Source organism: Rhinolophus ferrumequinum, chromosome X (assembly GCF_004115265.2).
Source record: "Rhinolophus ferrumequinum isolate MPI-CBG mRhiFer1 chromosome X, mRhiFer1_v1.p, whole genome shotgun sequence".
Taxonomy (NCBI): domain Eukaryota; kingdom Metazoa; phylum Chordata; class Mammalia; order Chiroptera; family Rhinolophidae; genus Rhinolophus; species Rhinolophus ferrumequinum.
The window spans coordinates 54,550,743-54,566,373 of record NC_046284.1 but is presented as its reverse complement, the minus strand read 5'-3'; the positions used below and the strand labels follow the sequence as shown (position 1 = coordinate 54,566,373).

General features: G+C 38.0%; 1 pseudogene; it reads left to right on the top strand.

Moving 5' to 3' along the window:
* Positions 1-286: 286 nt before the first annotated feature.
* Positions 287-15,631, top strand: part of LOC117038544 (SAFB-like transcription modulator) — a 69,484-nt pseudogene continuing 54,139 nt past the window's right edge.

The following is a 15,631-nucleotide window of genomic DNA, read 5'->3' as shown; positions in this document are numbered from 1 at the left end:
ACCTGCACGCTGACGTTCATTGTTCATTGCAGCATTATTCACAATAGCCAAGATATGGAAACAACCCAATTGTCTATTGGCAGGTGAATATATAAAGAAAATGTGGGAGATCCAAGATGGTGGAGTAGAAAACCACTAAGCTTGCCTCCTCTCATGAATACATCAAAATTGCAACTAAATTATGTAACAATCAACCAGGCTAACCATATGAAGTCATGCTGAACAGAAGTTTTATAATTAAGGATACAAAGGAGAAGCCACGTTGAAACTGGTAGGAGGGGCAGAGATGCAAAATACGCCAGCCCCAAACCACCGTGTGGAGGATGAAAATTGGGCGGAATATCTTGGCCACAGAGGTTCCCCACGGAGGAGCAAGGAACCCCAGCCTCACACAAGCCTCCCCAGCCTAGAGTACCGGTGCCGGCAAGAGGAGCCTTCACAACATCTGACTTTGAAAAACAGTGGGCCACAAGTTTGGGAAGTTCTTGTCAGGAAAAAAACCAAACAAAATAAAAACAGTGGGGATTCCCAACATTTGGATGAGACAGAAGGTGGCTGGAAACCCAGACATCCTCTTAAAGGGCCTTCACAAGCACTCACCCTGGGCTCTGGTGGAGAGACAGTGACTTTGGGGGTGTCAGTGACATATGGGGAGAGACTGAGTTATGTAACTTCAGGGTGAGGATGGAAGGGGCAGTCTCCATTTTCCGAGTGTGGGGGGCCTCCTCCTATGTAGCTGGCAGACGGGTGACATTTTTACTGTGTTGAACCCACCCCACACAGGCCAAATCTGAATCTGACTGGCCTGATGAGCTCCACTACTCCACCCTGCTAACTCACCCTGCTCCACCCAGCTGGCATACCACAAGAGACTTTATCAGCTGCTGAACCTTACAAGAGTCCGCAGGTGGCAGCAGGCCTCAGAGTGTCCTGACTTTTTGTGGAACTACCCCAGACCCAGTACTAGTGGCAGCCACACTTGCTTCACAGTGTGGTCTCTCTCATGTGCCTCCAGGTACAGTGCAGCAGCAACCAACCATGTATGTCTTTATAGCTCCTACTAGGTACTTCCTGGATAGTCACAGGCAGTGGCTGATCTGGGACTACCTCGTAACACCTCCCAAGAGGCCCCAGAACCAACATACTTGGAGGTTAGTTTCGGACTATAGCAGAGCACCACTCAAATAGCCCCATAAGAGACACACAAAAAGTGCAGTCTCAACAGGCACCAGAGCCCACTGGGACAAATTTCGATCCTATGGGTTAAGGCTTTGCACAGCAATCCATAATCTGTGGATGTGGCTAAACCCCACAGCCATTTAGCTTGAGGGTCAATATAACCCACTGACTTGCCAACAGCAATCAAGGCTCTGCTATAACAGGAGGGCACACACAACCCACACAAGGGACACTCCAGAGCACCCAGCTCAGGTGATCAGGGAGACTGTGCCACTGGGCCCCACAGGACCCCTAACATAAGGCCACCTGGCAAAACTGGGAGACATAGGAGCTTTACCTAATACATAGAAACAAACAGAGAGGCAGCCAAACTGAAGAAACAAAGAAATACATCCTAAATTAAAGAACAGGAGAAAACTCCAGAAATAGAACTAAATGAAATGGAGGCAACCAACCTACCAGAGACAGTTCAAAACAATGGTTATAAGGATGCTCAAGGAACTTAATGAGAACAAGAGATAGCAAGCATAAAAAAGGACATAGAAATCATAAAAAAGAACCAGTCAGAAGTGAAGAATAGAGTAACTGAAATGAAGAATAATTAGAAGGAATCACCAACAGACTACATGAAGCAGAGGATTCAATCAGTGATTAGGAAGATAAGGTAGCAGAAAACACCCAATTGGAACAGCACAAAGAAAAAAGAATCCCCCCAAATGAGGATAGTTTAAGAGACCTCTGGAACAATATCAAGCATAACAACATTCACATCATAGGGTTACCAGAAGGAGAAGAGAGAAAGCAAGGGATTGAGAACCTATTTAAAAAAACAATGAATGAAAATTTTTCTATCCTGCTAAAGGAAATAGACATATAAACCCAGGAAACACAGAGTCTAAAACAAGATGAACCCAAACAAGCCCACACCAAAACACATTATAATTAAAATGGCAAAGGTTAACGACAGAGAGTATTTTAAAAGCAGCAAGAGAAAAGCAGTTAGTTACCTACAAGGGAGCTCCCATAAGACTGTCAGCTGATTTATCAACAGAAATTTTGCAGGTCAAAACTGATTATAACAAAAGTCAGTGATGAAAAACAAGGACCTACAACCAAGGGTACTTTAACCAGCAAGGCTATCATTTAAAATCGAAGAAGAGATAAAGATCTTCCCAGACTAGACAAAGCTAAAGGAGTTCATCACCATCAAACCAGTATACAAGGAATGTTAGAGGCCCATTTTTAAGATGGAAAAAAATCAAAATTATTAATAATAAAACGGCAACAACTATCAAAAATTGCTTTCAATGTAAGTGGATTAAATGCTCCAATCAAAAACATAGGGTGGTTAAATGGATAAGAAAACAAGAACCTTACATGTGTTGCCTACAAGAGACTCACTTCAGATTGACAGACATGCACAGACTGAAAATAAAGGGATGGAAAAAGATATTTTATTAAAATGGAAACAAACAAATCTGGAATAGCAATACTTGTACCAGACAAAATAGACATTAAAACAAAGCTATAATGAGAGACAAAGAAAGACCCAATAGAGTGACATCATAGGAATGGCGGCAGCAGGGCGCACTTTCTGAGTTCTCCTCCGGATCTTATTACAAACAGGACCTATAACCCATCAAAGAACTCTTTGCTCATCACACAGAACAGCTAAGAGACTCGTGGATTACTTGAAGCTAAGGATTACTTGAAGGTGGGCTAATTGGGCGAGCACGAGAAGGAAGGAAGGGAGCGGAGTGAAAAGGCGCGGCCGGCGGCCGGAAATCCCAGCCCGCAGCGGAGTCTCAGCCAGCGGCGGCGAAAACCACGGTGGCACCCGCAGCTCCGGGCACGCACGGGATCCCAGGGCGGAATGGAGAGCACAGAGACCAGGAGGTGGGCTCTTTCCCTGCGTCCCACGGCTGATTTCTCCCGCCGGGAGGGCGGTCAGTGGGCCCTGGGGCAGACAAAGAACACAGACTCCATACCTGGGCCCCTCCCCAGCCCCTCTCTTCCAATCCTACCTCACCCTTCCAGAGACTTAAACTGGCCCCTGAACTGAGGAGTAGTGTCAGATTACAGAGGAGCTGTAGTAGTGCTCAGGCTCTGGGAAGCCTGACAGGCAGCCCTGACCCAGGGAGGAGACTGGGAAGTGTGTGATTTTGGCTGGGCTAGGAGAGAAGAGACTCCTCCACCCCCAGCCACCACCTTTTCTGGCCTGCCTAGGGCGGGGCAAGTGCAACTGCAGAGACACACCCAGAGATCAGCAGTAAGGCAGGCGCAGCTCTGGGCTTTCAGCAGATCAGAAATCTCCCGCCCGCACCCCCCCATACACACACACACTGAAGAAGTGCCCTAAGACTCAGGAGTACTGGACACGGGGCTGGTGGTGCTACTCTCAGTGTGCATATGTGCAGGCAAGGGCAGAAACTGCACTGACTTTGTAAAAACTATCATCCAGACCCCTCAGGCCCACGCATTTAAGTCTGCAATCCCAAAGTCACTCTGGGCACCAGGTGACCGGCTCTGCCTGCGCAATAAGCAGGGGGCTCTTTGGTACAGCAGAGGACAACCTGGACATTGCTTAGTGGGCTTAGGCCGAGACTGTCGCTGCTTTTTGTTTTGCTTTGTTTTGTTTTGTTTTGCTTTGTCTTTATATCTTTGATATCTTTGCCTGTGTCGAGTGGGGGTTATCGGGTGTTTTTGCATGTGAATGTATTTGATTTTTTTCTTTGTTGTTGTTGTTGCTGTTGTGCTTGGTGATTTGCTTTGTTCTGAAACTGCCTTGCCGGGGCCCAGCTTGAGAGGCACGGGATTCAGCATATCCAGGGGCCAACTCCAGACCAAACCAGAGTGCTGCCGGGTTTGACCTGCAGGTCACACACCCAGAGGGGGTTCTCTGCAGGCACTGGAGCCCATAGAGGCCAAACCACATCTGGGTGGTCAACCCTCACGCAGCAGAGCGCCCTGCGGGGGGCAGAGCCAAGTCTCACAACGGGTCAGCCCAGGAGTTAACCCCACCTACTCACAAGCAAAAAGCAATTAAAGATCTTCTTGAACGGGACAGTGTGCACAACAAAGGGACAGTGTGAGTCACCTTTGGAGCACACGCAGAGGAGAAGGACGACGTAGTACGAGTCAAATATAAAGGACACATACTACATAAGATAACCTAGCAAGAACTAAGAACTCTAGAGGATCTACCTAATATATCAAAATAAACACAGAGAGTCAGCCAGAATGGGGAAACAAAGATACACGTCCCAAATAAAAGAACAGAAGAAGCCTCCACATCTGGAACCAAATGAAGCAGACGTAACCAACCTTTCAGAGACAGAGTTCAGAACACTGGTGATAAGAATGTTTAAGGAGCTTAGAGAAGACATAAAGAAGGATGTAGAAATCATAACGAACAACCAGTTAGAACTAAAGAACACAATTACCGAAATTAAGAACTCACTTGAAGGAATTACCAGCAGGTTAGATGAAGCAGAGGATTGAATCAGCGACTTAGAAGACAAGGTAGCAGAGATCACCTAAACGGAACAACAGAAAGAAAAAAGAATAAAAAACAATGAGGATGGCTTAAGAGACCTCTGGGATAACATCAAGTGCAACAACATGCGTATCATAGGAATACCACAAGGTGAAGAGAGTAAGCAAGGGATTGAGAACTTATTTGAAGTAATAATATCTGAAAACTTTCCCAACCTGATGAAGGAAACCAACATACAAGCCCAGGAAGTGCAGAGAGTTCCAACCAGGATTAACCCAAACAGGTCCACACCAAGACACATTGTAGTTAAAATGGCAAAGCTTAAAGACAAAGAGAGAATCCTAAAAGCATCAAGAGAAAGACAGAGGGTTACATACAAGGGAACTCCCATAAGACTATCAAATGATTTTTCTACAGAAACATTGAAGGCCAGGAGGGAGTGGCAGGAGATACTCAAAGTGATGGAAAACAAAGGCCTACAACCTAGATTGCTTTATCCAGCAAGGCTATCATTTAAAGTTGATGGAGAGATAAAGAGCTTTCCAGATAAAATAAGCTAAAGCAATTTATTACCACCAAGCCAGCATTGCAAGAAATACTAAAAGGACTTCTGTAAATAGAAGAAAGATCAAAACAACCTAACTACAAATTTGAAAATGGCAATAACTATGTACCTATCAATAATCACTTTAAATGTAAATGGATTAAATGCTTCAATCAAGAGAAATAGGGTGGCTGACTGGATAAGAAAGCAAGACCCTTGTATATGCTGTATACAAGGGACTCACCTCAGAACAAAAGACACACAAGCTGAAAGTGAAGGGTTGTAGTAAGATATTTCATGCAAATGGAAACGAGAAAAAAGCTGGAGTTGCAATACTTATATATGACAAAATAGACTTTAAAATGAAGAACATATTAAAAGATAGTGATGGGCACTATATAATAATAAAGGGATCGATCAGACAAGAGGACATAACCCTAGTAAACATCTATGCACCCAACATAGGAGCATCTAAATATATAAAACAGGTACTGACTGACATAAAGACAGAGATCAACAGTAACACTATCATAGTAGGGGACTTCAACACACCTCTGACAACCAGCGACAGGTCTTCCAGACAGAAAATCAATATGGAAACAACAGCCTTAAATGATACATTGGACCACGTGGATTTAATCGATATTTTCAGAGCATTTCACCCCAATGCTGCAAAATACACGTTTTTCTCAAGCGCACATGGAACATTTTCCAAGATAGACGATAGGTTAGGCCATAAAACAAGTCTTGATAAATTTAAGAAAATTGAAATCATACCAATTCTCTTCTCTGATCACAATGCTATGAAATTAGAAATGAACTACAGGAAAAAAACTGAAAGACACACCAATTCGTGGAGGCTGAATAACTTATTACTAAATAATGAATAGGTCAAGCAGGAGATCAAGGAAGAAATCAAAAGATATCTCGAGATAAACGAAAATGAAAACACGAAGACCCAAAATCTATGGGATGCCGCGAAAGCAGTCCTAAGAGGGAAATTCATAGCTTTGCAGGCCTACCTAAAGAAACAAGAAACATCACTAATCAACAGTTTATCTTCACATTTAAGGGATTTGGAAAAAGAACAGCAAAATAAGCCCAAAGGGAGCACAAGGAAGGAGATAATAAAGATCAGAGCAGAAATAAATGAAATAGAAACCAGAAAAACAATAAAAGATCAATGAATCCAAGAGTTGGTTCTTAGAGAAGATAAACAAAATCGACAAACTTTTAGCCAGACTCATTAAAAAAAAAGAGAGAGAGGACCCAAATTAATAAAATCAGAAATGAAAGAGGAGAAGTGACAACGGACACTGCAGAAATACAAAAAGTTTTAAGAAGTTACTATGAGCAACTATATGCCAACAAATTTGACAATCTGGAAGAAATGGAAAAATTTCTAGAGGCGTACAACCTTCCAAGGCTAACTCAAGAAGAAACAGAAAACCTGAATAGACTGATTACCACCACGGAAATTTAATCAGTAATCAACAATCTCCCAACAAACAAAAGCCCTGGACCAGATGGCTTTACAAGTGAATTTTACAAAACGTTCAAAAAAGAATTATCACCTATTCTCCTAAAGCTCTTCCAAAAAATCCAGAAGGAAGGAAGACTCCCAAACACTTTTTACGAAGCCACTATCACCCTGATCCCAAAATCAGACAAAGACACCACAAAAAAAGAAAACTACAGGCCGATATCTCTAATGAACATAGATGCAAAAATCCTCAACAAACTATTAGCGAACAAAATTCAGCAATACTTTAAAAAGATCATACACCATGATCAAGTGGGATTCATCCCTGGTATGCAACGGTGGTTCAACATTCGCAAATCAATTAATGTGATACACCACATTAACAAAATGAAAAATAAAAATCACATGATCATATCAATAGATGCAGAAAAAGCATTCGATAAAGTCCAACAGCCATTTATGATAAAAACCCTTAAGAAAGTGGGAATAGAGGGATCATATCTCAACATAATAAAGGCCATATACGACAAACCCACAGCTAACATCATACTCAATGGGGAAAAGCTAAAACCATTCCCCCTAAGATCAGGAACAAGGCAAGGTTGCCCACTATCTCCGCTTCTATTCAACATAGTGCTGGAAGTTCTAGCCACAGCAATCAGACAAGAAAAAGAAATAAAAAGCATCCAAATTGGTAAGGAGTAAGTAAAATTATCCTTGTATGCAGATGATATGATACTATATATAGAGAACCCTAAAGACTCCACCAAGAAGCTATTAGAGCTGATAGATGAATTTAGTAAAGTAGCAGGATACAAAATTAATATTCAGAAATCAGTTGCATTTGTATATACCAATAATAAAACATCAGAAGGAGAATTTAAAAAAAAACAATCCCATTTACAATCGCTCCAAAGACTATAAAATACCTGGGAATAAATTTAACCAAAGAAGTAAAAGATCTGTACTCAGAAAATTATAAGACACTGAAGAAAGGAATGAAGGAAGATATAAATAGATGGAAACACATATCGTGTTCATGGATAGGAAGAATTAATATAGTTAAAACGTCCATACTGCCTAAGGCAATATACATATTCAACGCAATTCCTATCAAACTACCAACGTCGTTTATCACAGAAATAGAACATATAATCCTAAAATTTATATGGGACCATAAAAGACCCCGAATAGCAAAGGCAATCTTGAGAAATAAGAACAAAGTGGGAGGTATAACAATACCTGACATCAAATTATACTACAAGGCTACAGTAATCAAAACAGCATGGTACTGGCATAAAAACAGACACATAGATCAATGGAACAGAATAGAGAGTCCAGAAATAAATCCACGCCTATATGGCCATTTAATCTACGACAATGGAAGCAAGAATGTACGATGGAGTAATGACAGTCTATTCAATAAATGGTGCTGGGAAACCTGGACAGACACATGGAAAAAAATGAAGCTGGACCACCTCCTTACACCATATACAAAAATAAATTCAAAATGGCTTAAAGACTTAAATGTAAGATCTGAAACCATAAAATACCTAGAAGAAAATATAGGAAGAAACTTCACAGACATTACCCGGAGTAAGGCTTTTACTGATATATCCCCTCGTGCGAGGGAAGTAAGAGAAAAAATAAACATGTGGGATTATATCAAACTAAAAAGTTTTTTCACAGCAAAGGAAACCATCAATAAAACAAAAAGGGATCCTACTGAATGGGAAAAGATATTTGCCAATGATATATCTGATAAGGGATTAATATCACAAATCTATGAAAAACTCACTCAACTCAACTCCAAAAAAACAAGCGACCCAATTAAAAAATGGGCAGAGGACTTGAAGAGACATTTTTCTAAAAAGGACATACAGATGGCAAACAGACATATGAAGAAATGCTCGACCTCACTAACCATCAGAGAAATGCAAATAAAAACCACAATGAGATACCACCTCACTCCAGTCAAAATTGCTATCATCAATAAATCAACAAACAACAAGTGCTGGCACGGATGTGGAGAAAAGGGAACGCTTGTGCACTGTTGGTGGGATTGCAGATTGGTGCAGCCACTATGGAAAACAGTATGGAGGTATCTCAAAAATCTGAGAATGGAACTACCCTATGATCCAGTAATTCCACTTCTAGGTATCCATGCGGAGAAATCCAAAACTCCAATTCAAAAATCTTTATGCACTCCTATGTTTATTGCAGCACTATACACAATAGCTAAGACATGGAAACAACCAAAATGCCCATCAGTAGATGACTGGATTAAGAAACTGTGGTACATTTATACAATGGAGTATTATGCAGCCATAAAGAAGAAAGAAATCTTACCATTTGCAACAACATGGATGGACCTAGAGAACATTATGTTAAGTGAAATAAGTCAGACAGAGAAAGATAAGTACCATATGATCTCACTTATATGCGGAATCTAAAGAAAAGAAGAAGTGAAGGAACTAATTAGAAACAGTTTTGGAGACAAAGAGGAAAAACTGAGGGTTGCTAGATGGGCAGGGGGGTGGGGGTGGGGGGGAGGGTGAGGGGATTGGAGGGCAGTCAGTGACCACAGAATGGCCACGGGGTTTGAAAATTAATCTGGGGAACGTAATTTAGTGGTTACCAGAGGGTAAGGGGGTTGGGGGGTGGGTGATGAGAGTAAGGGGGTTCAAATATATGGTGATGGAAGGAGAACTGACTCTGGGTGGTGAACACACAATGGGATTTATAGATGATGTAATACAGAATTGCACACCTGAAATCTATGTAATTTTACTAACAATTGTCACCCCAATAAATTTAAAAAATAATAAAAATAAATAAATAAATAAATTCAAAAAAAAAAAAAAAAGAAAGACCCAATAATCCCACTTCTGGGTATTTATCTGAAGAAACCCAAAACCCTACTTTGAGGAAATATATACATTCGTATATTCGTTGTAGCATTGTTTACAATGGCCAAGATGTGTGGGCAGTCTGGATGTCCATCAATAGATGAATGGATAAAGAGTAGGTGATACATATATACAGTGGAATATTGCTCAGCCGGGGAATGGGTTCTTGCCATCTGCAGCAGCATGGATAGACCTGAAGTGTATTGTGCTGAGTGGAGTGTATCAGACAGTGAAGGATAGATGCAATGTGATTTTGCTTATATGTGGAATCTAAAGAAAAAATAAACAAACAAAACAGAAACAGACTTACAGATACAGAAAACATTTTGATTGTTGGAGACAGGAGAGGGTGTGTGGTAATGGGTGAAAAATGGGAAGGGATTAAGTACAAATTGGTTGTTATGAAGTAGTCATGGAGATGTAGGGTGTAGTATAAGGATTACATAATATTGTAATAACTACATATGGTGTTAGATGGGTACTAGATTTATCAGGGTGATAAATGGGAGGGGGTTTGGGGGACAGGGTGAAAAAGGTGACGGGATTAAGTAGTACAAATTGGTAGTTACAAAATAATCATGAGTCTGTAACGTATAGGAAATATAGTCAATAATATGGTAATAACTATGTATAGTGCCAAGTGGGTACTAAAGTAGTCAGGGGGATCACTTCTTAAATTATATAAATATCTAACCATATGCTGTACACCTGAAATTAATTTAAAATAATACTGAATGTCAACTGTAACTGAAAAATGTAAAAAGGGGGGAAAAGGTGAAGGGGAATAAGAGGTCCAAATTTCCAGGTGTAAAACAAATAAGTCATGGGGATGTAATGTACAGCATAAGGAAAATATTCAGTAATACTGTGATAGCGTGGTAGGGTGTCATATCGTTGATGGACTTATCATGGTGGTCACTTCTTTAGGTATATGAATGTTGAAGAACTATTGTGTACACCTGAAACTAATATAATATTGTATGCTAACTATATTTTTAATAAAAATCTTGAAAAAATAAAATGTGGTATTTTTAATATAATAATGGAATATTATTTACCTTTTAAAAAGAAGGGAATCCTGCCATTTGTGACAACACAAATAAACCATGAATGAAATAAACCAATCATAAAATGACAAATAATGCATGATTTCACTTGTATGAGACATATAAAACAGTCAAACTGATAGAAGCAGAGAATACGGTCGTGGTTGACAGGGGCTGGGGTGAGGTAGAGGAAATGGGGAATTGTTCAATGAGCGTAAAGTTTTAGTTATGCTTGATGAATGAGTTCTAGAGATCAGTTTTTCAATATGGTGCCTATAACTAATAATATGGCATTGTGATCTTTAAAATTTAAGACAATAGGTCTCATGTTAACTTTTCTTACCACAAAGAAAGGGGGGACAAAAGGAAACTTTGAGAGGTGTTAGATATGTCTATTACCTTAATTGTGATAATGCTGCCACATGTTCTGCATATGTTCAAATTCATAAAGTTGTACACATTAAATATATGCAGTTCTTTGTAAATCAATTATAACTCAATAATGCTGTTAAAAATAAAGTCAAGGAATATGTGTATTTTAATACCCTTGATATATATTGCCAAATTGTTTCCCATAAGAGTACTATCAATTCCTATTCTCGTCAGTGTAAGTGGATGTCCATCTTACTGAACAGTTGTCAATACTGTTTATTTCTTGGACAAATTGATTGGTTTAAACAAATAATACCATGTCCAAATTTTCAACTTTTTGAACAGCAGTGAAATTGTACATCAATTTTTATATTTAATCATTATATATAACTCTTCTTTTTTGATCTGTCTTGTCATGAACTTTGACCATTGTTATTGGGTCTTGATATTTTCTTATTGATTTGGATAAGCACATAAAATAAACATGAAAATAATACTTTTCCAGTCATACTTGTTATCAATGTTTCCTCAATTAGTGTTTTTATTCTGTTTCTATATTGACGACATGTGATAGCTTTAAAAATGTGTAGTCAAATTCATTGGTCTTTTTATTTATTTTCAAGTGTCTTTATGCTTTACAAATTCTTCTTCATTCAAAGTTTGGTGAGGGACCTCTATTTTTGTCTTTTTGCTACTTCATTTTTTTATATTTCATTTCCTTTTTAAATAGTTATTATGCTGGTAGCTCATTAACATGCTTTAGACACAGTGTATCTAGATTTCTGAAAGGCATTTGTGAAGGTTCTCAGCATCTGCCACCTCACTGGATTCTTTCCCCATGTGCCTGCAATTATGTTCAATTTGTCCTTATTCTGCAAACATAAACTTTTTTTTTTTTAAAGAACTTTCTTAAAATGCTCTCCTTTTTTGACTTCCATGGTAACATTATCATCTCTGGATTCTCCTCATTTCTCTTTTAACCATTCCTTTCCTCTTTGTATTTGACCCTTCTTTTGAACACCCTTTAATACTGGTGTTTTCCTAAACTCTGTCAGTTGTTTCTGCAACCTGTCTGGAGCATTCCAACTACTAACTACCATACCTTCAACTATCATCCATATACCGATGAGGCCCAGATTGATGTCTAAAGTTCAAATTTCTCCCATGAGCTCTATATCTTTATATGAAAGTGCCTTTTGGACATCCATCTGATTGTCCTACTTGGAAAACTGGGTGAATGGCCTTTCACACCCTGCCATCAAATTTTCTTTCCATAATTATTACCTTTTATTTGTTACTCAATCCACTTTTCAGAATTTACAGACCTTACATCTCTCTCACATTTCATGTTCAACATTTGCTAAACCTAATCTGTTCTTAACACCATACTTTGAATGACCGTTCTCCTTGCCTAGGGCATCTTACTTTTCACAAACCCCTACTCATATGTTCAAGATACAGCTCAAATGCCATTTCCTCAATTATGTCTTCCCCACTTTTGTCAGACATGATTATTCTAGTCTCTATATTCCCAGAGCACTTTACCCTTATTTGTCACCACAATGTACTTTCATTCATATGATTAAGTTTCTGTATTCTCTGACTGAACGTGGACTTCTAACTAGTAGGGTATATACTATTTTCATCCTCACAGTCCCAGTGCCTAGAACCTTTCCTATATAATGTGGCTCAATAAATGTTTATTGAATGAGTGATGTATTTGAGGACAGGTAATGAAAGGCAACCTGAATAATATTATTAGGTAAATGATTGGTTCTCAACCTCGGCTACTCAAAATCATGTATGGAGTTTTAAAGAGGCATAATGTGGTCCTGTTATGCAGATTCTTAGTTAATAAATCCAGTCTAGACCCGAGGCATTTGTATGCTTAAAATGCCATGTGTCAATTTGATGCACAACCAGGGTTAAATATCTCTGATATAGAGTCATAAATATACTCACAAATACTCTTTAATAATTGATGTCAACGTAGATGAAATCTCTTTTTAAGATAGTGAAGGGATTTTTGTCTTCGCCCTATCTCATTCAATATTTTCTTCAGTGATTTGGATGAGATCAGAGTGGTATAGTTACTCAATTTACAGATAATCAAAATGAAAGGAGGTCTGTTAATAAACTTTTATTGAGAACTTATTCCATGCAAGGCATTGTGAGATTTATATAAATATCAACTGTCTCACTTAACCCTCAGAATCCCATTTTACAGATGAGGAGACTGAGTTTCAGAGGAATTAAGTTATTTGCCCATGGCACACATTAGATAATAGAGGCAAGAGTCAAATCCAGACCTGTCAGAAACCAAGCCTTACATACCCAAAACAAAGGACAAAGCCAAGATTAAAAAAAAAGCACTAAAAGAATCAAATGATGTGAATTAAAACAATTCAATAGGAGCATGAAGCAGTCTTAGGTTCATAAAATTAACTGCACAAAATTTTAAATAAAAAAAATCAAAGATGAAAAGCTGACACTAGTAAAGCAAATATGTTTATATGCTGCCAGTGATACCATCAATTGATAAACTCATTTTGGTAGGAAATTTGGCCTCATATATTTTAACAAACACTAATTATTCATATACAAATATTTTACCATTTAGCAAGATCCCATTTTGCGTTTAAAAAATAAAACTTGTTTGTGTTTGTATATATGAGTGTGTGAGTTTGTGTGTGTGTGTGTGTGTGTGTGTATGTGTGTGTGTGTGTGAATGCATATGTGTCCTGAAAAGGATGTACACTAAACTGTTAACAGTGATTTCCTGTGTGCTATGGGTTGCTGGGTGAGGAAAAGAGAATTTTTTTTAAATTCATACACAATAAAAATAAATAAGGATGAATTATAGGTGATTTTTACTTTTGTGCGTGTTTTGTGTCTTTCAATTCCCTAAGTATTTTACAATATGTGTACTGTATGATTCAGTATTTCAGTCTCTCAGAACTTTTCTTAATAAAATAATTCAAAATAATAAAAAGCTCTATTACAAACATAACCATAATGATGCCATTTTTAAAAGCAAAATTCTATGAACAACTTAAAACGCTAATAATAATGTAATGGTGAAATAAACTGGGGGCACATAAACGTGACAGACTGTTTTTTCATAAATTAAAAGTAACAACTGCAACCACAATGTAGCATTATGGATATTATTCACAAAATAACTTTTACTAATAATAGAAAAAATAAGTTTCACATATGTACCCTAAGACTATATAGAGTACAAACATACACGGATGAAACTTAGAAGGCATGGAAAGTATGGATTCTTGAGTCAAACATCCTGGATTTCACACTCACCTTAGCCAGTTTTGTAACTTTAGACAAGTCACTTAACCTTTTTGTGATCAACTTCCTAATCTATAAAATAAGGATTATACTTATTAAATCAGGTAGTTTGAGAATTTAATGAAAAGTGCATTTTAAAAGATTTAGAACAATGTCTGGAACTTCCTAATAACCATAGCGTGCATACTGTTGGCTAGGCATGTTCTATGGGTATTATATATATTAACAGGTTTATGCCTTAAAACAACCCCATGAGGTATACATTATTCTTAGCTTCATTTTGTTTGTTTTTTCTTTTTTTTTGGTAAGGAAACTGAGGAACCGAGACATTAAGCAACTTGCTAGTCACATAATCAGTAAGTAGTATGGGCAGAAATCAAACTCAGGCAAGCCTGACTCAAGATTTCATACTCCTAAACATTATGCTACACTATAGGTCACACAAATGAGAGCTTGAAAACTTTATTATTTTTTAACATAGCAAATTTAAAACAAGAGAGATTTAAATGTTGTTTCAATATTGTTTAAATTAAAGAAAAGGCTTATTTAAAAGATATAGCTTGAAATTAAAAAGCAAAATTTTAAAACTGAAAAAAATATACTTTAATACTGAAGTAAAAATAAGAAAAAAAAAACTGAAAACTAAAATTTGTCCCAATCCTTAGAAAAACATCTGCAATCCTTTTCTATACCACATTTTTAGGTAATGAATTGTATCTATATGTTGTCCAAACTGAAGAAGCATTCCTTCTTGTCCTCAGAGTTCCTTATTCACACTTTAAAGTCATTCCTAAAGTTGACAAATGAATCTGTTCTCACTTTTCTACCTTATTTAGATTTGTCATGTCCCCTCTCAGGCTTTGCTGTTTCAGGAAAGTATTTTATAAACCTTTTGTGACAACTTGCTTTGTCTTCTTGTACCATTTGACTTTAGATATTCTGTTTACCAAATGTAACTCTTCTTGCACAACTGGTGATTCAACTTTCAAATTAAACATATTAAGAGAAAAGAGTCGTATTTGATTAGTTGTTTCTTCAACCCTCTGTTGTAATGCTCTAAAGAACACTAAACAATTATTTTATTCAGTCTGAAACACATTTAGCTTTAACTTTCACCTATAAATCCATCATCCTGTTAGATTCTAGCTAGTAGAAATCATGGGATCACTTCATTATCAAAAATCACATTCCTCAAAATTGATAGGTTACAGGATGTGGAGTACAGCATAGGGAATAGTCAATGGAATTGTAACAGCTATATACGATGCTATAGGGGTAGTAGATTGGGGGTGGGGG